The 25075-nt window shown below is 38.9% G+C and overlaps 1 protein-coding gene across 1 annotated transcript in view; it reads right to left on the reverse strand.

The window, feature by feature from the left end:
- Positions 1-25075, reverse strand: part of LOC103505655 (frizzled-2-like) — a 34687-nt gene that overhangs the window by 752 nt on the left and 8860 nt on the right. The gene's annotated exons all lie outside the window — the stretch shown is intronic.

Genomic DNA, 25075 nt, shown 5'->3' on the forward strand with positions numbered 1-25075 from the left:
TTTTTTTCATTTTGATCTCATAAATCAATCAGATGTCAGATTTGACCTTTTCTTCTTGTTGTTGAAAGTTTAGAGCTGCAAACCAACAACCGAAAACCAAATTTCAAAAAATCGGAATCTATAAATACAAAATCTTCTGTGGCCAAATGGAAATTATTTATGTGCATAATTTTAACCCTTTCGAGACCAAGAGGTAGCCAACCTAGTTGTTAGTTTGGAGGGTAGCGCATCTGCCTTGTTAGCGCTAGGTCGCGGGTTCGATTCCCACCCGAACAGATTTTATCCTAAACAGATGAGGTTCGTTCTCAGAATGGCTGCCTTTCTCCTATCCTATCTTTCTCCTCTTTTCGTTTTCGGTACGATAAGAGTAATCTTATATTATAAGAACGAGATCCATTCACTCATTCACATTTCACATTTCATAGTTCACACACTGATCGCTCTATCTCTAGAACCACAACACCTAGAAAGCTGAAATTTGGTAGGAATATTCCTTTTATGGTCTAGGTGTGCAATAAGAAAGGATTTTGCGAAAATCTAAACCGATCCTGAGATATGATCAATTTCTGATCGCTAAAATCACCATAAGAAATACACAGAGTGCAAAGACTGCGGGAGAGAAAACTTTTCCTCGCTCCCCTAATATTTGAGTTTCGTTTATGTTTTTAGTTTGACAACTACAAGTTCGGCCATGCCTTTTCCACAAGTTTGGCCATGCCTCGGGATGAACTAGCGGGATTCCGGAGCGAAGCGACGGAATTCAGCTAGTAACTTGATAAGACTTTGGCAGTTTCAGTTCTTTCACAGTTCTCCACTCCCATTTTAACCCCAAAGGTCAACACGAGTTAAACCGACAAGAATCATGTGGGTTAACAAGAAAAAATGCAAGTTCAACGGGTTAACTCACAAGCATGTGGGTTAACAAGAAAAAGATGAAAGCTTCAAAGTAATTCCCTCCTATTGGACGAATTTATGATTAATCCGAACCACTATTATCGCTACATATCTTAAACCACACCGCGACAGCCAAGTTGTAATTATCATGTCTCAAGACCACTTGTAGATTTTTATGATTTGTAGTTGTAAAGACTTGTAGATTTTTATGATTTGTAGTTGGAAGACTTGTAGGACTTGTAATTCGTAGGTTGCGAAGAATAGTGTAATTATGTTGTTTACTTTTGTGAAAGACTTTGGGCGGAATGCACTGACGTCTGGCCAAATCATGGTTTTGGCTAAATCTATGTGTAAAATCTACATATGTTAGGATATAGGATGGGATTTTTCATTTCATTTCTTGAACAATTCCATCTCTCGAGCTCAATAAACTTTGAGCAAAATCTTCCTCGTCTAAAACTTTAAGTTTTCCTAAATTTAAGACGGGAGTAATTTGAGATACCTCCTTTGACGCCTGACTCATCCATAAAACTACTGATAACGGAAAACAATCTAACGGCTAATTATAATAATTATATGCTAATAACCTCATGAAGATAAAATCAGCCAGCTACTAATATTACTAATATGACGAATATGATGTATGTATAATTTATTCTACTGGATATGTGATAATGAGAGTTAATATATTGAGCGAGAAAAAAATACGTCCTTCTTCTTCATCATCGAATCGAATTAAAATTGGAATTTATTAATCTACAGGGTGTCCCCAAAGTGATAGCTTGATAGCTTTCAGGAATCCCCCCCCCCCAAGAGGTTTGGTAAGAAGAACTCTAACAACGGAAGTCTTATCCCGCCAGGGGTGGACTAGAATAAACAGAAAAGGTTCTTTCAGTCTTTTTCGGTACGGCTGGCTTTCTCGTATCCTGTCTTCCTTCAATCTTCGATTTCGGGACGCTAAATCCTGAGTAGTTACAGTTCCCTCTATCAAAGCTTTTTTAAAGAAAAATATTATGACCGGTAAAACTCGGGACACCCTGTATGTAAACTTTCATTCGACGATCAGACGTCAAAATTAGTCACGTTATACTCTGTATCTCTCGGAAATAAGATTATCTTGTCATGTCTGGTTAAAGATAAAATAATCAGCTTTTTTTTGCAAATTATCTGCTCCTTGCCTGCTCAATTTGAAATTGTAACACGAGTAATTTGCGTCTTTTCGAGAAAGTAAGTAGGTATTTGGCAGTCTTGATTTTTTTTTTTTTTTTTTTTTTTTTTTTTTTATTATCTAATAATACCTATGTTTAACACATTTGGGTACTACTGAGTTTACTTCTTTCCTATTCTCTAAAGGTGTGTCGATCGACGTCGACTGGACCGTCCACACTGTCTCGATCAGATAGGTTTATCTCTTCGATCGACGGCCGATCGACCATGTTTGGACACACCTGAATACATAGACAGAAGGGCTTAATTTCCGTATTTCCGTTCTGTTGGGGCGACAAAATTGACCGTCTACAGCGATCGTGCTAAGAAGTTATGAATTTTACGACCTCAACATCGTAAAACTTTGAGACTAATCCAAGACATTTCACCAATTTGAAATTATCAGATCATACAAAGTTAGGCTCGCGTTGGACTTTGCGAAGAGATCGCTAAAGCTGACTCATTAAAAGTTCGCGATCGCTCACTAGTACGTATATTACGAGTATTTTTTAAAGATCTAAACACCGAGATTGACGGTAAACCCATTATAAAAACAATAAAAAAAGACACAGAGGCACTTTTGTGACTAATTTTTTTTCGATTTCGGACAAGTTTTTCGGACAAAATGACTATGAATTGTGGGTTTCGTTTACTGTCCGTTCTAGCTTTCGTGTTGACCATCCATTGTGAGAAGTATGAAGTGAAGAAAGTCAAAGATATCTGCACCGATTACGGATATATCGTAAGTACAACTAGCATTAATACCTACATTACCTACCGACCTACCTGCCTGATTATTTTTATAGGTCTATTAGTAGTACCTATTAGTATAGATAGATGTACCCTACTATATAAGCTATCTCCTAACAATCCGAAATCTAGCCAGCCCGGGCCATCGCGTGCTGCTGGGTTTTCCCAGCCCAACTCAAGCAGGGTGATGGCGGATGAAGGACTTGGACTGTTTGGAGGGTAAAACCTTCGTCACCAAAAACTAGCCTGAAATAAAGTTAGCTTGGAAGGTAGGACCTGCCTTTTGTAAGGATTTGGGCAATAATTAACCAAATTTCCGTGAGGTTTGATAGATCGAACTGTAACTGCAAGGTCTTATTGTCCAGAGATCGAATGGAGAAGGAAGACAGGATAGGAGAAAGCCAGCCTTTCCGGTAACAATTTTGGTTTTTGTTTTGCCGTCTAGCCGGAACCAACGGTTGTTCCATACGAACCGTTTTCACCGTCTCAGGATGCGTTTCTATTGCGTAACGCCACGAAGGATAGCGGTACGGATGAGATGGCCATTATCAAGCTGGTTACCAAACGATCCAACGCCCAGCGGCAGGTCATCATGAAGCGATATTTCGACGATTATAATCGAGTAAGTATCAGTGCAATAGTCTTAAACGAAAATAGTAGGTAGGTACCTACTGCCTCACTATTGGGTATTGGAATTTGGACGACCGGTAAAAAAATCGGTCGTCCAAAACCGGTGTGTGTGCAACGGGCCTGAGCGTGTGTACAAAGCTTTACAGCTAAAGGTCAACTCAACAATCTTTTGCGCTGCCTTGCCAAAGATTTCATGAGGCGAAACCATCCCTACCATTTCGACTATGTTCAATCCTCTCCATTGCCTCATCTCACAGGATCTGATTCTTGATTTGAAATCCGAGCTAAGCAGTGAATTAAAGAGCATCATCGTCAATCTGATGTATCCACCCCTGGGATTTCTCTGTCTGGAGTTGAACAGGGCCCTGAATACCCTCCCCCTGATCAAGGATACCAACACCATCACAGAGATAGTCATCACCAAGAATAGTACTGAACTGATTGAACTGAACAAGATGTACATGAAAAGTAAGTCATGTACTTGAGAATGTAGGTACTCGTACAACGTACATAGTTAATAATATAGGTACCTAATAGTGTCCGTGAGTGAGATAGGCATGGCACCTATAGGTATCACAGTATTGGAAGGATTGGGGGGTTTGAAACCACCTTGGACAACCAGAAACATCTAAAGCCTGATTCACACTATAGTGCCAGTCAAGGTCCAGTCACGGTCCGATCTTAAGGCCTCAAAAAACTAATTCTCTTCAGTGGATGGTAATTGTCCTCACGAGGATAAGTGTACCTCACCCCCACACCCGACTCGGCCACGGAGGTTGCTTCAATTAAGCTTGATTCACACTATAGTGCTAGTCAAGGTCCAGTCACGGTCCGGTAACGGTCCGATCAAAAGATTGAGTATAGCTTGATTCACACTATAGTGCCAGTCAAGGTCCAGTCACGGTCCGATAACGGTCTGATCAAAAGATTGAGTATTCACACTATCGTTCAAGCAACGTTCATGCTTCGGTCATTTTTCTTTCATTTCTAGTTGGTCTGAACGAAGGAATGTTGATCGTTGCTTGATCGCTGCCTATTCACACTATAGTGCCAGTCTCGCTCCGGTCACGGTCCAGTTTCGGTCCGATCAAAAAGATTCGTCGCGAGAATGTTCCAAATTTTGACTGTGAGCTGACCGTTACCGTACCTTGACTAGAACGTCTAGTGTGTACACTCGCATTTACTTGCCTTCAACAATCATTTGATCGGACCGTTACTGGACCGTGACCGGACCTTGACTGGCACTATAGTGTGAATCAGGCTTTATTCATCAATAATTTAACTCTTTCCTCATTGGTAATTTCAGTGTTCAATAGAGTTCTGGTGAATGAAGTTGGTTCCCTGCGCTCATCTTCGTCGCACTACAAGAATTTCGTGACGTCCATTCTGACGGTAAGTAAATACCCATTAACTATTACATAATAATTATGGTGAAATAAGTTACTGTGATAAAGCACGAGTAGGTATCTACTTAATAATTTTATTATGACTTTACTTCGAAAGCTTTAATTATGTCAATTAATATGTTTGTGTTTTTTCCAGGGTTTCAGACAGCCTGAAAACGCAACTGACCCAGCGCAGGCAAAACAACAGGCATCTCTGCTGTATGTCGCAGGTAAGTTAAATAAGGAGGATTGGAGGAACTTATGTCTAATAGTACCTACCTGAGTAGTAAAAACCTAGGTCAACTACCTACCTTTTCTTAGAATTTTCGAGTTTTAAAACCGCTTTCGCATTATTTCAAGGAACATTCTTTTAACATCCATGCCTATCCAAGAACGGAAAAATTCGGTCAGAAAATTTCCGCCCTGGCACCTCCAGGTTGATATTGATAGTCAGTGCTCTTCACCACTCAGGCCAGCCTAGTTTGCTTGGTTGGTAGTGCGTCTGCCTTGTAAGCGCTAGGCTGCGGGTTCGATTCCCGCCCGGGGCGGATTTTATCCTGATGGGATAATGTGTTGTTTTTTATTTCATATGTAGCAATGAAACAACGACTATATTAGACGCATGTGGTCTGTGTCGTAGCATGCCCATCCCGTAGTGTGCTTCGGTGTAATTTGTGACAACCTTTCTTGCTAATAGCAGTATTAAAAGCCCAGTAATTAATGAAATGTGTAAAAACTATGTCAAAATTAAAGCGGCCCCCTAGGACATCCGAAAATCCTGAACGTCTATGGTCGCCCTATGCTAAAAAATCTAAAAATGCATTGCATAAAAAAGTGCACTCCTAAAAAGGTGTATCTTGCACATTGCTTTGTATAAAATCCCATCAGGGGGAAAATGAAAACAAAACTTCCCACCAAAGGGGAAGCACCAAATCATCTTGCATGGAAAAAGATTTTTTTTAATTTTTTTTTTTAGTTTATCACAAAGCATCGAACGGGTGGTTTGTGTCGGTCGTTTTTTCGTAAAAAATATCGAGTTATTTTTTTGGTGACATTTTTTGTGTTTTTAATTATTTTCTGTAATTTAATTAATAATTAAATAGGGGTTTTCTTATTTTCAAATTAATTTTCGAGTTTATTTAATTATACGTCTAAAGATTTCTTTACTTTTTCTCGGTGTTTTGCGTAGAATAACCGGGTTTGCTAATAAATTTCGCCAAATTTTCTTCAGAAATAGAAATGATTTATTGTGAAATTTAGTAATTTAGTTGGTTTTTCTGGTTTGCTGTGTTACAGACGGCCGTGTTTGTGTGGAAAATTGATTATTGGATACCTTTTTGTCTGCAGAACGACCTTGGGAAGGATTATGTTTGCACGTGGTAAGTTTTTCATCGATTTTGCAACCGCTTTTGACTTCGAGAGTTTCGAGTCGTCTTCCTAACCTCAAATTTATCATGCTTTCTAGCTTTCCACGTTCCACTTCCACCTTTTCTGACGTTTGGTTTTTCCACAATTTTTTGCAGATTTCCATTCCATTTTATTATAAACTAGCCGAAATCCGTCGCTTCTTTCCGGATTTCTGCTAGTAAATCCCTAAATCCTTAAGGCAGCCAGCCTAAGCTTAGTTGGTAGTGCTTCTGCCTTGTAAGCGCTAGGCCGCGGGTTCGATTCTCGCCCGGGGCGGATTTTATGCTGATGGGAGGTAATTGTGCAGAAGTCACGTCCATGGAAAAGAAAAGCTCCTTTTTGTATTTAACCTAACCCTATAATAACACTAATCACTGCTCTAATTACTCCTTACTTATTGCATTTAACCTAACCCTATAATAACACTAATCACTGCTCTAATTACTCCTTACTTATTGCATTTAACCTAACCCTATAATAACACTAATCACTGCTCTAATTACTCCTTACTTATTGCATTTAACCTAACCCTATAATAACACTAATCACTGCTCTAATTACTCCTTACTTATTGCATTTAACCTAACCCTATAATAACACTTGTTAGTGTAATACCCAGCGAAAAAGTTGATCAGGCTCAATTTGAATGCATAACATAGGTAAACTATAGTAGAGAAAGGTCGTGGGTTTGTTCTGGCGTAAAGATTAGCCCGGTGATAATGGTTGCAGCGTGCAATGTCTAGTTAAGATAATCAAGAGGACGTGCTAAACATTCCATCCGAAGCTTGGACTAGGAGAAGACAACCAGATCCAGTCCCCAGTCCCGTGTACATTGGACCGTAGTGAGGTGCAGAATCGCTGGTGAGCGGACCGATAGAATCGTTGATGAGCGATTCATAAACCGATAGATTCGTTGATGAGCTGTTTCTAAATCGATATATTCGTTGATGAGCTGTTTATAAACCGATAGATTCGTTGATGAGCGATTCATAAACCGATAGATTCATTGATGAGCTGTTTATAAACCGACAGATTCGTTGATGAGCTGTTTATAAACCGATAGATTCGTTGATGAGCTGTTTACAAACCGATAGAATCGTTGATGAGCGATTCATAAACCGATAGATTCGTTGATGAGCTGTTTATAAACCGATAGATTCGTTGATGAGCTGTTTATAAACCGATAGATTCATTGATGAGCGGTCACTGCTCGTTTGTGCCAGTTCCATTTCCATTTCCCCCTGTTTTCCCCTTTCTGTACATCAAGGGTGGGGTGGTAGAGAATGCCATAGGCATTAACCCCACCCTTGATCAAACTTTATTTTCTTTTTAATTATATCTATGTACAATATGTTACCATCATTATGTAAATAAAGTTTGATTTAATTGTTTAATAATAATAATAATAATAGTTCCTTTGGTAGCAATATTCCACGGACGTGACTTGTGCACAAGTACCCAACCTTTGAAGTAGGTAGGTATTGGCCTGTCTGTTTTGCTGAGATTTCGACCAGCTGTGACCCGCAACACTCGTTTGTCTGACCGACTATTTTCTGTCAGACCTATGTCACCAACTATTTTCTGTCAGACCTATGTCTTTCAGATGGTCTGAGCCTGAGTGGTGGGCCCAAGCCAACAGTGAATAGTAAAAGAGATCCGTTGGGATTATAGACACTGGCTACTACTAAAAGGATAACATGCTTTCTGTTAAGGTGCTGAAGCTGAAAGCCTTTAGGTCATAACGGTGTTTTATCTTGCCCAAGGATAACATGCTTAAAAGGATAACATGCTTTCTAGGAAGGACCAAGTCCCAACACCTACAAAAACTACAAGAAGAGAAAACAACAAAGTAGAGACATTTTCTACAATAAGGATGTCTTGTGTTTTGTTAGGTGACAATTATTGTGTGATTTTGGAGGTTCCAATAGAAATTTTGACAACAAAAGGTTTCGAATAAAACCCCTCTAGGTTGACCGGAGGAACAGCACATTCTTCCTTGCGAAATATTTAAAGTAATGCCTCTTTTGGGATTTGAACCTGTGTGTGTCCCTACCTTGAAAAAGATGGTAAAGTGTCATCAAAAGGTCGATTAGGTAAGAACTTGTCCTGCAAAACAGAAAACTGGAGCCTAATGGCCCAGACACTCCTGGTAAACAGGAAGGCTTGGGTTCAATCCCAGTCAAGACATGAAATCTGGTCCTTTTTTGACCACCGAGCAATTTCTAGTTAGGTGGTAGAAAATGCCCTAGACATGAAGACATGTACCTAATTTGCAGTGATGTTAAAAAAAGATACAACTTCTTCCTGAAAAAAAAAAAAAAATGACCGTTCCTAGAACTCCCAAGATTGAACAACTTGAGGGAACACCTCACCTCATGTCCACTAGTAAAATAATGAACAACATGCATGATGATTGAAAAGAAATACAACATAGCAGTGAGTTAGTTGGTAGTATGTTTACTTTAGTGATTGTTGATATGGTAGGACCTAAAAGGAGTAGAAATAGGTAGAAATTCTATTGATAGAGTGATGAAGAGAAGGTAGGACCTGAAAGGTTGTTGGTATGGTAGGACCTATAGGTAAGGAGTAGAAATAGAAATTCTATTAATAGAGTTATGAAGAGAAACCTGAAACCCGAATGAAAGGAAACAGAGTTGAAGGCATTGTAACACCTTAAGAAACACTCTGGGATTGAACCTACGTCCTCCTGATTACCAGACCAGTGCATTGACCACTCCGCCACCATCTATTTTTAGGTGTAAAGAAAGGGAATCCCCCTATGTAAGTGTATGTATCTAAATTCTAAAAACAACTCGTCGTTGTATGGAAACGTAAATGGTACCTCCCTAAATGTCTGGACTGTCAATCTCGGCTGGGATTGAACCTCCTGATTACCAGGCCAGTGTCGTGACCACTACACCACCAAGCAGGTACCTACCTACTGTTAGATATAAGATATTCTGGTACCTAGGTACTGTAGGTTATACCTATTTAAAGAAGAAAGGCAGAAAGGGAATCCTCCTAAGTAGGTACGGTGTAAAATCTAAAAACACCTCGCCTTCGTACGTCGTACCTATTCCTAACAATAATAAAACATACCTAGGTAAAGAAAACAAGGGCACCTACACATTCTTGAAACCTATCTAAATGCCTTGGCTGTCAATCCATATGTCACTTAGCGTGAAATATTTCACAGCTCTCATTTCCGGGAATTGAACCCTGATGAATTAAGTAGAAGAAGAGGTAACTGTTCACGAAATCTTTACAAGTGTCAGGAGAGGAAATACGAAATTCAAATTACTCCCGAAAATTATTAAGATGGATTGGGAGAATAGGGATTAGTTAGGACCAGTGCTTCTCAAACATCCGCTAAGCCAGCCTAGTTAGCTTAGCTCAGTTGGTAGTGCGTCTGCCTTGTAAGCGCTAGGCCGCGGGTCCGATTCCCGCCCGGGGCGGATTTTATCCTGATGGGATAATGTTCGTTCAATAAAATAGTAATTAAAAACAGTCCACAGTCTTCTTCCCACTCAGTATGGTCTAAAATCATACAAATACAAATAAGTTTTTTTTAAAAAATGAACTATAACCATAAATAAATTAACGAACAATTAACTCTGTCAGCGATGAATGCTAATGTAACGACAACCAAGGAAAAAACAGGGCAGACAACACAAAGAACCCCAAGCAAATCCGTAACCAAAATTGTGACACTGTGAACACTGTCAGAAGGAAGAAAAGATTTTCACTTGAAAAGAAATTTACCAAGAAAAACAATGTTGCCAACAAAAGAAACCAACACCCCCATACACGAAACAAAAGATGTTTATCTTGTCAGTGATGTCAATGAAGATAAAAACAAAAGGTCTAGCAACAAAACAGGTTGGGAAAACAAAGGAGGCATTTTCTAATTAATTATTTTGAGTTTTTGAGCCAAATTCCTTTTTTTTTGTCCCAAAATTAGAAAAAAAAGAACGTGTTTAAATTTTTAAAATGTGAAAAATATTGTGAAACCTATTTTTAATTATGTTTATTTTTCGTCTTTTGTTTTAAAGTTTTTCTTTAGATATGTGCATCAGATACTATGTGCACGTATCTGCTTTTGTTTTAGAGATTCCTTTCTTTAGATTACTTAGGACTAACAAAAGGTTAATTTTCTTGTTAGAACGGAGTAAATCTGTAGGGAATTATAATTCTGTTGGAATAGTTGGACTTGACTAGTTTCTGTTAGTTTTTGGCATATTTTTGGACGTGTGTGATTTTTACTTTCTATTACTACAGTATAGCGGAGCTATACTAGTAATGAAAGTATTGCAATCGGTCCAAATTTTCAAAATCGGGAAAAGATGAAAGCAGTTTTTGTTTTTAACGAAATTAAAAACAGTAATAAAAAGAGTAAATAGAGAAATAACATAAAAAGAGACGTGTAGGGAGGGAGGGAGAAGAGAGAGAAATGATGCGAGAGACAAAAAATATAGTGGATATGGGATAAGAAAGAGATGAAGAAAGAAGGGGGGGGGGAACGAGAGACAAAAAATAGAGGAGAGAAAGGAAGGGGGAAGAGATAGAGAGACAAAATGAGATGAAAAGAGATAAAACAGGTAGGGAGTATTAGCAGAAAGGGAGGGAGATGGAAAATTAGGGAGGGAGATAAATTGAAAGGGAAGAGGGAAGAAGGAAAAGTGATAGAAAGAACAAAGGGACAAATTCTCACGAAATTAACGAGAAAGGGGAATGAGAAAATGAAAGAAGAAAGAGGAGATGGAGGAATAAAATAAACTGAGGGTTTGCCTTAAATATTAAATTGTCCAGACGTCTCTAGCTACCCTGAACGTGTGTGCTGGGCCTAAGGCACTGTCTACACTCTACACATACTTAGTTGATGTGAAAAAAAAACTACATCTTTTTACTTTTTTTTCCAGTCTCCAGTCAACAGTCAACCGGCGACCGTCGATCGATGCGTCGACTATGTGTGGACGTGGACACAGCTCAAGAGATTACTCTGTTAGTCTGTTATGAAATCAAATGATTTATTATTATCAATTCATAATTTCACATCATCTTCATAATATTACTTATAGACCACTATCATAATGAATAGTAGCAATCAATATTACTTAAGTATGTGGATAGATAATATTTTTTTATGTGATGACATAAGTAGTTGTAATGAAATGGATTTATTGACCTCGATAATCTCAATATTGGAAACCGAGACTCCCGACTCCCAAGTAATCAACACGCGATCATCAATCAATATCAATAATAAACTGTATCAATAAAAACAAACTATCAATAAAATTCACTGAAAAACTGACTACTGGTCCAATAGTCCAATGGAAACTGAAAATCAGACCTTCGATACAATGGTAGGGATTGCGCCATCTTGGATTTCCAAATTCCAATGCTTTAGTACAGGCACTACCACGCGCACCTACTGGTTGAACAAATTCCCCATTTTCCTTTAAAAGATTGGAAATGGGCTCACGGGCTTCTGAAAAGGGAAAATCATGGGCGATTCAAATCAAATCTCACAAGGAAAAATCGATTCCTCAAGAAATAATAGAAAGTAAAAATCGACGACGAAATGATAGTTGAGGGGAATTTTCAAATCCCCAATCACACCACCCAGTAAAAAGGTTCTCGGTCTGCCAGCAATGCAGGCAAAAACCACCTTTACAGCATCTGATAAAACTGCATAGGAGAATATTTTATATTCAAATAAGCAGACAACACAATACCTTGGCTGGGACAGTCCGAGATGCCGATGAGTCGAGGGGAATTTTCAAGTCCCCAATCACACCACCCAGTAAAAAGGTTCTCGGTCTGCCAGCAATGCAGGCAAAAACCACCTTTACCGCATCTGATAAAACTGCATAGGAGAATATTTTATATTCAAATAAGCAGACAACACAATACCTTGGCTGGGACAGTCCGAGATGCCGATTCAATTGCCTTTAGAGATGGTTGAGGTTGACTATAACAGCTATAACTCCTAAGTTGTATATTGACTCCTATATACAATGAGTCTTCTCGTATGGTTTGCGAATGTTATATGGTCTGCTCACACACATGTTGAACTTGGTCCGTATGTAAATCTAAATGAGCTCTGGCAGCTGCAGCGGTTGCCAAAGTTAGTGCGGCCACCGCAGTACCAACCTATATTAAGCTTTCTAATTATGAGAATTGGCTAATTGGTTTATTATTCGCCCAAATTTCGTGCCCTAACTGCCATAAGTTCAAAGTTTGGGCGTCGAGAAAAAGGCTGTGGTTGATTAATTCCCGAAGTAGGAGCTATAAACTTTTTCCTTTTTTTCCGAAATGCAGATTGCTGTCTTTAATATTTCCGAAATCTGAATCATTGACTAGAATGAATTTCAATATTCTGCAGGAGACGAACTTTGGAAGACGAGCTGTTTCAACCAGATTTTTCTTCAAAGATGCTCAAAGCTGGTTAGGCCCTTCATTTTGTGTGACTTGGAAGTGTGATACGCGCCAAAAAGTTGAGCCAAAAGCTATTATCTGAATCAGATTCGACGGCCACCAGACCAACATTCGAAACGGGAGTCGGGACCCAAACAAGAAGACCTCCGATCTTTGACACTTTGAGAACGGCTCTATCTCCCGATCACGAAGAAAATAAAAAATACAAATAACTAACCGATTCATCCGATTGGGAATTGTTTCTCCTCGGTTCTTTTTTTCATTTAATTAACATAGAGGAGAAGTTAAAACTTCAAGCGGAGGTTGAGAACAGAAACCGTGGAGACAGGCATGAACCCTGAGGAACCTTATGAAAAAAAGTAAAAAAGAAATAAACAAAAAACAAACTGTTTTGTACTTTGTGCTTTATTTGCAACATCCAATTCCATAGTGCCAGACCATTATTTAATGTCTGGTCCGAAATATGTTGTATGTTGTCATGGAGTTCCATGTCCATTGTCAAAGGCTTTGGTGAGATCCTTCAATTAGATAAATGGGGCTTGTATGTCGTTCCAAGTTCCAAGTGTCAATTAAGGAAGATGCTTGTTTTGAATGGGGGCATCAAATGGCAATGTTGTTCTTGTTACTTTTTTGCTTCTTTTGCTTTATTTATTTATGTTTATTATTAAGTTCCTATGTATTTTTTGCGTATTTAATTCTTAGATTTTTTCTAGACGTTGTGTGGCATCGCATGTTAGATTTTTTCAAAATGCAAATTAAACGTTTTATAGCGAACGCAATAAACATACAGCACCTTGTTAATGGTTTTGTATTTTTTATTTGCAAATAACTTTTTTTCGTTGTCTGTGTCTATTCCTGTGTTTCTTTCTCGTTAAATCTGCCAAAGTCCATGTTCTCCGACTCTGTCCTCAAACCAAAGCGGTGTCTGGCTTGGCCAACCTACTCGTCCTTCTCAGTGAAAAAAATCCTTATGATAAATGTTTTTGTATGTAAATTAAAAGCGAAAATATACTTAGCATTAAATTTATGATCATGAGGTAGTTGTATAACTTTTTTTTCGTTGTCTGTCTATTCCTGTGTTTCTTTCTCGTTAAATCTGCCAAAGTCCATGTTCTCCGATATCCGATTCTGTCCTCAAACCAAAGCGGTGTCTGGCTTGACCAACCTACTCGTTTTTCTCAATGAAAAAAATCCTTATGATAAATGTTTTTGTATGTAAATTAAAAGCGAAAATATACTTAGCATTAAATTTATGATCATGAGGTAGTTGTGGCCATATCTTGGGATCGGATCAGAGGATATATCGTATATGGGCAAAACCTACACAGGCTACCAGATTTTGCGAGAACTGTCCCCCGAGTTTGGCAATTGACAAGAAGAAACAAAATTGAATGGCCATTTTTTCTTTATTTAGAGGACTCATTATGTTGCCTAAAACTTCATGTAGGATCAAAGAGTTTTGTTGTCTTGCCTATGTAAGTAGGCAGGTAAGTACCTCTACAAGTTCATTTCTTGCCAGACCCATTCGTTGGTTGCATTTGAACATGTTGCATACACATGTAACAATTGTAACAATACACAGCATACTGTAGAAACGTATAATATTAATGTACAATGTACGTAGACTTATCTACATATCCAAGGAACCCCACACCTAAAAGTCAGTCTGCAGCACTAGGCTTGATAATTACATAAACAAATCTTCACAAATCAGTCCCGTAAACACTGTACAGAGAGTAAATGTGTGTATAGTTTATTAGTATACAGTGTGTTATTAAACTACCTACCTACTGGGTGGTTCAGTGAACTGGAGAAGTAGCTCAGGAAAAGGGACCATAACGGAACCCCTGCCAAAAAGGTCTCCCTCGATTCGGTCTCAGAATTTATTAAGTAAAAACCCCTCAATTTGTACGATAGTTGTGAAATGTTCTACCGAGACAAATTGAGAATTGGGCAATGATTTTTTGACCTGGTTTCGAGAACTTTTTGAGACGAATCTTAATACGCCCGGGATTTCAAACTAGTGGTTCAGTGAACTGAAGAAGTCGCTTAGAAAACATCGGATCAGAGGATATATTGTATATGGGCAAAACCTACACAGGCTACCAGATTTTGCGAGAACTGTCCCCCGAGTTTGGCAATTGACAAGAAGAAACGAAATTGAATGGCCATTTTTTCTTTATTTAGAGGACTCATTATGTTGCCTAAAACTTCATGTAGGATCAAAGAGTTTTGTTGTCTTGCCGGCTTTACGATTCAAGCTAAAGTTGTGGACATTGATAAGAAAAAAGCCCTAAAACTGCCCATTGACGGATTGTACTGGACTACTGGAGGGAATGCTGAAGAAAAACAACCATAGTTTCGTGATGAATCATATAAACTTTGCGTAAAATGAAGGCAAAATTCAGGCGATACGCTAAAAGTGGTATTTCCAATGAGGTTTCATTTAGCTCAATTTTTGCCGAATATCCCGGAAAATACTGAAAAGGGGCCTGGACATTGAATATGTTTTTCTGGTTTGAAAACGCTTTTCACCAAGACCTCCTCCTCCTTAGTTGGGCTAGAAAATATGTATCTCTCGTGAAAGCTTTCAATTTTTTCCACGATCAAGCTTTGTGCAAACTTTGTGGTCTAAAAAATGGTTTCTTGTTCCCTCCGCGATATTTGAGAGAATTCACAGAATAATAATTGGCTTAGCAGTAATAAATAAGCATGATTTAAATCCTCGACAGGTGTGTTGGCGTATTGAAAAATGAATGTTTACGAGAGAAGCCGACTTCGGGAACTTTGAAAGAAATGAGAATTTTTCCGTAATAAATGATGCTTTGGCACGACATGAAATGTTCCCAGCCAAATCACGACCTGGTGGCGTTCCGATTAGTGGAGATCGATAGTGGAAGATGGAGTTAGTGGAGTGACGAGATGGGAATGGAATTCCAGTCAGCTTTTTTCTTTCTAAAGGTGGCGTTCCGATCCTAGCTGCCGGGCAGCGCGACCCGGCAGCGCTGCCGAGCAGCCTGGTCGCGCCATAAAGGTGACGTTCCGATCCTAGCTGCCGGGTCGCGCGACCATCCATGTAGGTGTACTTTAATGTTTGTACATTACAATTATAAGTCATAACCATCAGATTTATGTAGATACTTTCAGATTTCTTGATAATTTGATCGTCAATTTTTGACATGATCACCATTCCTGCTTTTGAGTCTGTTGACCCATTTCTTTTTTAATTGTGCCCTCTTCTTCCTCTTTTATATAAAAAATGGCTTAATTTTCCCAATTTTTTGCCTGAACAAAATCTTCATCTCATACCTACACATCCTAGTCCTTTAAACTACTTTAAAGGGACTTTTGAGTTGAAGGGACTTTACAATCCTATCCCAGCAGGATAGACAAGGTACAAACCTATATTCTCCTCCTCCTCTATCTTCTTCTCCTCCTCCTCCTCCTCCATCTTCTTGACCTTTAAAACACTTCTGATAATGTCCAATACGAGTTTACATACGAGCATGTAGTTTTGGAATGCTTGAAGCGTTTCTCCAATAAACTTGAGCGTTTCTCTAATACACCTTTACGCTTTTCATTGAGAACCATTTCATTGAATCTTAAATTCTCAAAGTACAGTTCCATTGAATCTTCCAAAGTCATTATTATTAATCCCTGTGAATATCTTTCACCGTTTTTCGGAAGTGTGCAGTTTGAACCATTATTGCTACTGCCAGCAACTAAGCTGGTATCTTTCTTTGATAGTTTTTATCGCTTTTCCTTCCTGCGATATGTTCCATTTCCATTTCTTCAGCTAATCTTGCCTCACCTCTATCCCGTCCGACACCATTGTTTCTTCTACTGTTCTTTTCACAATATTTTCTGTTTCTTCCAAATCCTCTCTTATTTCTTTTTCTACTTCTTTTTCTTTCTAATCCATCCTGTTTATTCTTCTTTTCTTCTTCCGAACTTTATCCTATTTCGTGTTTTTATTCCTTCAAATCCATCTTTGTTCTTCTCTTCTTCCACATCTTCTCCTTCCTCTTTACTCTCATTTTCTAGATGAATTCTGCATTGCACCTACATATTATGTACTTATAAATTTTATACTTACTGTACCCTATTCTTTCTGTATATGGATACAGTTTATAGGTACTTTACTCTTTAGTTAGAGTCTACGTACTCTTTGCTCAAGTCAGACTGTGTTATAGGTATTAGACTGTGTTGTACTCGAGTCTATTCTCTGCTCAATTCAGTTATTATTTATTAGGTTTCTGCATTCTCGCTTGCACCTCTTTGCATTTTGCCCAGTGAATCGTGAAGCTGTGATGGCTTGTTATTATGAGGTGCTCATGATATAGCTTTGTTGTTCCAAGTTGTTCCTATTTATGTTGTTTGAGATTTTTTACTTTCCTTAATTCTTATAGTAGACTTTCTGCCGAAACTACTCGCGCAAAGGAGATCTACTGCACAGTGCACTGAGGATCTACTGCACAGAACACTGCACTGAGGAGATCTACAGAATCTAAACTATTGGTTAGTTTTTGTACCTTGAACTGAGATTTCGTATCACTTTTTCGAACTTTTGAGCCACCGCTGCTCGGTGGATTGTGAAAGCACGAGGTTTCGCATCACTTTTTCGAACTTTTGAGCCACCGCTGCTCGGTGGATTGTGAAAGCACATTTGAATTGCATAAGTAGTTACTCATGGTTCATTGAAGTCAAGGAACGTTGCGCGTGGTTGGTATCCGAATATTTACCCCGTCTGAGACTAGTGGGAAACAGCAAAGGGGAAGAAGAAAGCCGTGTGCCCTGTATATCCAAAGAACCCCACCTAAAAGTCAGTCTGCAGCACTAGGCTTGATAATTACATAAACAAATCTTTTACAAATCAGTCCCGTAAACACTGTACAGAGAGTAAATGTGTGCATAGTTTATTAGTATATAGGGTGTTACTAAACTACGAGTACCTACTGGGTGGTTCAGTGAATTGTAGAAGTCGCTTAGAATCCTCATTCGTTCCCAAATCTTAATGAGAAAATTTGTATTTTCCTTTTGGAAAAACTGACACTACTCCATCCAGTTTCTTTCTTTCCTTTGGAGTAGTGGTCAATTTTCTAATGTTAGTGGCTCAGTGGTCATTTTCCTGAAACCAACATACCTCCACTCTTCACTTGAAATTTCCTTTATGTGTTTAGCTTTGGTAGCCAGATTTCACTAAAATAGCGCTAACCGTTCAAAAGATATGGTGGAACAAACACACACAGACAAACTAAATCCATCCACCGTAGTCAGCTGGGAGGCGCTAGGTCACAGGTAGAATTAAGATTTCTGCCCGGGACCAACTTCCTCCCAAAAAAGATATGTCTCCTAAACAGAACAATTTTGGTCTCCGAATGCCTGACTTTCGCCTACTCTGTCCTCCTCTCTTCGATTTCAGATCCCCTAAAATGGTCAATTGAACCTCTGGGTGAAATTTCAAATTCTCGAACATCCTGTAGGCATACACTTTTTTTTAACACCCTGTATAGTGTATATTTACAAGGTAATAAATACGTTCAACGCCATAAGGTTGGTACGACTGGGGGCTTTGCATAAACACAGAGTGTAAATTATTATAAATATGAACTCAATTATGTAAATTGTAAATGCCAGTGAGTAATTATGTTGATGATACATACCTATTTATATTTTGTTTATAATTATGTTGGATACATTATTGAACATTTATTTGTTTACAGTTATTTATATTTTGTTTACAATTATGTTAGGTATTATTTTATTTATTTTAGAAGCATCATCCTTCCTGAAGGGTATGTCCACACATATGTAGTTAGTCGACCGGTACCAAAAGAAATGCTAGACCAAAATCTAGCAACATTAAAGCGCAAAATTTATTTAGCTGCAGCAGCAGTCGACCGACTATGTTTGGACACACCTTCAGAAGTCAACTGCAAATTACGTTGCAACTGCACACAAAATCCATTAATGCAAGTCCTTATATTGCAACTGCGTACTGTGCAAGTCCCGATATTGGACCAACTGTGCTGTTCTTGTTAATATAAAGAACTAGACTTGGTAATGCTAGGCCGCGGGTTCGATTCCCGCCCGGAGCGGATTTTATCCTGATGGGATAATGTTCGTTCTCGGAACGGCTGGCTTTGTCCTATCCCTTCTTCTTCCCTCTTCTATTTTTTTTTCTTTTTATTCCTTCAAATCCCTCCCATATCTTCTTCTCTTCCAAATCTTCCATCTTTTCTTCTTCTACACCGTCTCCTGTCCCCATTGATCTTTTGTCTGATGTTAGAACAGCAATAGAGGAAATGATAAATGGCATTTTTTCTCCTAATCACATTAAGTAATGTTCTTTTCCCTTCTCTCCCATTTTCCCCCCACTTCTCTCTTCGTCCTCTTTCTTCTCTCTTTTTAACGTCATTTATTTCCACTCTTTCTCCCTTTCGCTCCCTCTCTCGTTATCTGCTCCTTTTCTTCTTTTATTACTCTTTTTTTCTTCGTCTGGGTTTTTCCTCTTCCCCCGTCTTTTCCATATTTCTCCTTCTGTCTATTCTTTTTTTGCTACCATATCGTCTTCGCTATTTTCCATTTCTTCCAGTGTTTTTTTTTTTTTTTTCTTTTTCTTCTTTTCTTTTTTTCTACACACATCTTCTAGCATTATTTATTTGCCATGTGACGTCTTATCATATCTCTTTCTCTCCCCGTTAGTTGCCTTGTGTAGTTGCTTCCTTTATTTATGTTGGTAATGTCTAGTATAGAGCGTGTGTGGGGGTGCTTAGTGTCTGTCGTGTGTTTGTAGTTTCCTGTGAGCGAGGTTCCTGTGCATTCTTGGCAATTTGTTTCAGTGTCTGCTATTCTGTTAACGTTGGAGAATGTTGCAATATCGTCTAATGCGGCTGCTACTGCTGTTAGCTATAGACGAGACGTAGAGCGACAGTTTTGTGTTTTTTCATGGTAGACTGAAGAACTTGCACGAAAGCTTGTTGGTTTCTTGAGTTGGTGCCGAGAATACTTTAGTTTAGTGCCTTCTATGAAAGTACTTTGTAGCTTTGTACATTGTGTCTCTGAATGGAATTCTAAGAATCAAATGCACATACATGTATATCTATGATCGCTCTATTTTTAAACCTTGTTTTTTGTTCTCTGTTCACAGATCTAAAATCATGAGGCTCCATTGGCGTTCTTCACATCTGGTGATCTTGCCAATTGTTCATAGGTAAGTCATTTAAATATTTTTCATGCCGTATAATATTGTGGTCCTCGAGTTTCAAGCGAATTTCCAATGTAGGGAAATCCTCTTTACCATTTCTTCGTACCTATCTAGTACGAATAGGTATCTCTCATATCTTCTTGTTGTTCGTAAGTCGTTTGAGTGTTGATACCCTCTTTACTTTCATTTTCTAGATGAATTCTGCATTGCACCTACATCCTACATATTATGTACTTATAAATTTTAAATATTTTATACTTACTGTACCCTATTCTTTCTGTATATGGATACAGTTTACAGGTACTTTACTCTTTAGGTAGAGTCTACGTACTCTTTGCTCAAGTCAGACTGTGTTATAGGATATAGGTATTAGACTGTGTTGTACTCGAGTCTATTCTCTGCTCAATTCAGTTATTATTTATTAGGTTTCTGCATTCTCGCTTGCACCTGAGGTTGCTTTTAGTGGGCAGAATTTTGCACCACTGTTTCTGTCAGACTGTCTAGCTCGAGTAAGTAGAGTAGTTATGTAGTTGATAACCCATTTTGGTTCTGAAGCGACCATAAAGTGGTTCGTGCCACCTTGTACTCATTAGGGTTCAACCAGGCATGTAATAACACACGAACCCAGCCACTTTAACGACCTGGTATGCTTTCCGATCGAACACTGAAGTTGAGAAACGTTGCGCGTGGTTAGTATTCCCATGGGGGCAATCACGTGCTGCTGGCTTTTCCCGGCCCCACTCAGTGAAGAGACGGGTAGCTCGTCACCAAATGCAGGGAGGGACGAGGATTTGGTGAAGACCTTAGCAGTTGTAAAGTGTAAAGTGAAGTTAAAGCCCTAATTATTGAGGAAACTTTTGGAGAACCCAAGAAGTTAATACAAATATACAACGTAAAAAAAAAAAAAAAAAAAAATCTAAATCAGTCTCCTTGATGTGAGTCTCCTTAAGGTATGTCCACCTGTCAACACATAGTCGACCGGCCGTCGATCGATGTCGACTGAACCGTCCACACTGACTCGACAGCATTATACATTCACCTCGTCGATCGACGGCCAGTCGACTATGTTTGGACACACCTTTAGACTTACCTAGGTATACTTACCAGACTACTAGAGTGTCCAGTAATAAGCTATTAGGTATAAGTGAGGCACATTAACACCAAGATCCAAGACCAGACCATCAGAGGTATGTAGTTTAGAATAGTGCAAACCCGGGCAACTTGCAGCAAGCATCATAGTAACTTACATACGTTATAGTAAGCATAGGAACTTGAATCCATTTATCCTTACACTATACGTGAATACATACATAGTTGATTCTACATATTATGTAGCTATGTACGGTATGTATTGGTAAAAGTACATAAGTACATAGGTATAGACTATACATAGACGATTGTAAATATGTACTTATAGGTAAAATTACATACATATTAAGTACATAGATATAGTTGATACAGAATTCAGCATAGGTGTAAAAATACAGCATATGAATGTATATGTATAGTACAATAGTACATAGGTATAAGCGAAGTTAACTTGAGGTTAAGGTGTTAAAGATAATAAGATAGGAGCTTTAAAGGAGAGGTGTAAAATACATACCGTGTGTACCTAAAGTTCCTGTGACACAAAAAACCCGGTATGATAGCTAACCCTAACCAGCTTAACAGGCAGTTCTTCAAAGTATTGGGTGGTGTGGAAAACGAATATTACTTCACTTTTTGTTTTCCATACAACCCAATAGTTAAAATGGACAATGGACCTTCACATCAAAGTTACCGAGTAGTTCTTCAAAGGGTTCTCTCTGCTTTAAAGAATAAGCACAAGTCCTCACGAATCGGTTGACTGCGTTTCGATTCCGGGACGATAGTGCCCGCCATTCACGCTCAGACAGTCTGTCAGACAGGGTGAAAGTGAGTGGCGGAAAACTCTTGAGTCCTACGTGTCTCAGACGGTCTGAAGCTTTTCCCGTCACTCGTTATGACAAAAGCACTTTTGTAAAATCAAGTTTCGGCCGGTTTTCGGAACAAATACCCCACTGTGCGAGGGTCTGAGGGTGAATTTCTGGCATACGACCACAAGGCCCTTAAAAAATTCCTTTTTTGCAAAGTAAAAAAAAAAAACTTTGAAACACCCTGTATAGTGCAAAAAAACGCTCCGCAGGCTAGGCGTGAAGACTTGTTACAGGTTACGAGTACTTAAAATAACTGACGTCTGTAACAAGTTGCGTAGGAAGTTTAGTTGATTCAGAGAGCAATCATAAGATTCATAAGTAATGGACTTTTGAGTGGAAGGTAACCGCTAGATCTTCTTTTTCGTTTTTTCCCGTGTTCAGACGGGGTCGGCGTTTTTCGTCAGCCTCTCAATCAGCCCTAGGGTGATTGCGCTTTGGACTGACATTTGGTTTTAAGATTTTTTACTTTCCTTAATCCTTATAGTAGACTTTCTGCCGAAACTACTCGTGCAAAGGAGATCTACTGTACAAGGATCTAAACTTTTGGTTAGTTTTTGTATCTTGAACTGAGGTTTCGTATCACTTTTTCGAACTTTTGAGCCACCGCTGCTCGGTGGATTGTGAAAGCACATTTGAATAGCATAAGTAGTTACTCATGGTTCATTGAAGTCAAGGAATGTTGCGCGTGGTTGGTATCCGAATATGTACCCCGTCTGAGACTAGTAGGAAACAGCAAAGGGGAAGAAGAAAGCCGTGTGATGTTCACACCGCAGATTTCTTTTTCGCAACTCGGTTAATAATGTTCTCTCATATTGCAACAACTATTCCATCCATATTGCTGGGTTTTGTTTCTTGGTGCGAAACTTCTCATTCAATCAGATTAGGAGTTCTGTTCTGAGTTTCTGAGGAGTGCCAATGCCGCCACCACGATCTCGAATATTTTCTCTCCATCCAATATCTATCCAATGTATATTTCTCTGATCCAATATACTTATAGGTTCGATGATATTGTTGTATGTTTCGCTTGTTAGTTCAAAGGAAAGTTAAGTAATATTTCTCTGATCCGATGTATCCTATGTAATGTTTCTCTGATCCAATGATTTTTCGCCGATCCGCGATATACTTGTAGGTTTGACGATATTTCGCTTGTTAGTTCAAAGGGAAAGGGGAGTCAACAAAGAAATCTGCGCTATTTATCCAATATAATATTTTTCGCCGATCCAATATACTTATAGGTTCGATGATATTGTTGTATGTTTCGCTTGTTAGGTCAAAGGGAAAGAGGAATCAATAATGAAATCTGCGGTATTGTTATGGATGTGCAGTGAAGAAAAGAAAGAGGTGTGTGAACTTAATATTTGACTGATGATGAATTGGTTATTGGACTTTGTGACTTATTGAGATGAGTTTTGTGAATGTCTGAAATGTGATAAAAGTTTATAGGAAGAACGAAGTCAAAATGTTAGGTTTGTCGTCCGTCGATTAGTTAGTTTGAGTAAACTGTTTACCAAGGAGGTATTCAATTGTGTTTTAGATATTCAATTATGTTTTTCAAGCACTGATATTTAGATATTCAATTGTGTTTTTCAAGCACTGAACATCAGAAATTCCGTGAATATCAGAATCATTCTAATTCCTACACGACTTCTTAATATTATTGGTGTATACTCCAAATTAACACCTTGAATTCTCACGCACCTTCCTAATCAGAAGACAGAAGGTTCTGAGAATTATTGGTGATCCATGATCCATCGACAGTTCTATAACTTCTATGCTTATATCACCAATTTCCGATTCCTAAGAACACACACCCTGATAGGTGACACAACTGTTTTAGATGGGAACTATCTCTGCAGTTTTATTTTTAGTCCGTCCTTCCTTTATTATCACTAATAATAAAAGGTATAGTGGACGGACTATTGTATTCGCTTCGGTGTCTGTCTGTCTGTCAGTCTGTCCGTCAGTCTGTCTGTCCCAACTTTGGAACACCCTGTATAGTGCAAAAAACGCTCCGCAGGCTAGGCGTGAAGACTTGTTACAGGTTACGAGTACTTAAAGTAACTGACGTCTGTAACAAGTTGCGTAGGAAGTTGATTCAGAGAGCAATCATAAGTAATGGACTTTTGAGTGGAAGGTAACCGCTAGATCTTCTTTTTCGCCTTTTCCCGTGTTCAGACGGGGTCGGCGTTTTTCGTCAGCCTCTCAATCAGCCCTAGGGTGATTGCGCTTTGGACTGACATTTGGTTTTGGCTACAAAAAAATTACGAGTGGATGCCCTTTGCACTCAACCTTGGCTATTTCTTTAACAAGGGAAAGGTAATCGCCAGATGAAGTTTGTAAATTTCCACTCAACCTTTTGGCTATTTCTTTAACAAGGGAAAGGCAATCGCCAGATGAAGTTTGTAAATTTCCACTCAACCTTGGCTATTTCTTTAACAAGGGAAAGGCAATCGCCAGATGAAGTTTGTAAATTTCCAAGCCTTTCTCTTCCATCTAGACTTTGAGCTCTAAAGTGCCCGTTCGAGGGTCCCTTGTGTTCTCCCGACTGGCACATTGTTAGCGTATTCAGATCGATAATAACTTAATAATATAACAAATTAATAATACAGGTTAAACAGGTGATGGTTCTGATAACAGGTGATAGATAACAGGTGTTAAGTGTCTCACGACTTCTTGGGGGGTTTCCACCTCGTTAAACCCTTCTTATCTATTAACAACCCTTTGGTCACACCAACATTACTATTTAGAGCAGAAGTTCCTAAAATTTTCAAAGTGGTGGAGAACTAACAACCAAAGCTGTGTCCACCGCTGTGTCGATCAGCCATCGATCGATGTCGACTGACACGTTCACATTGCCTCGACAACAGTTTTATCTCGTCGGGTCGACAGCCGCCCGACTATGTTTGGACACACCTCTTTACTTATTTACTTCAGAGTATTTACAGACAGCGAGGGTCCTTGACTTCCCACATCACCCTTTTAAGCCCAGACACTCAGTATCAGGGTCAGCTCCCATGACGTAGTGGTCACTGCACTCGCCTTGCACGCGGGAGACCCGGGTTCGATTCCCGGCGGGGTCAAGAAATTTGTATATTTTGTCCAGAAAACCATAAAGCCAAAAATCCAAAAAAACTGGTTTTTGGGGAATTTTTTTCATTATTATTTAAAGGTACTTTTACTATACGTTCATTTCTTGCCAG

The sequence above is a fragment of the Diaphorina citri genome, unplaced genomic scaffold, assembly GCF_000475195.1.
Source record: "Diaphorina citri unplaced genomic scaffold, Diaci psyllid genome assembly version 1.1 scaffold187, whole genome shotgun sequence".
In the NCBI taxonomy this organism is placed as follows: Eukaryota; Metazoa; Arthropoda; class Insecta; order Hemiptera; family Psyllidae; genus Diaphorina; species Diaphorina citri.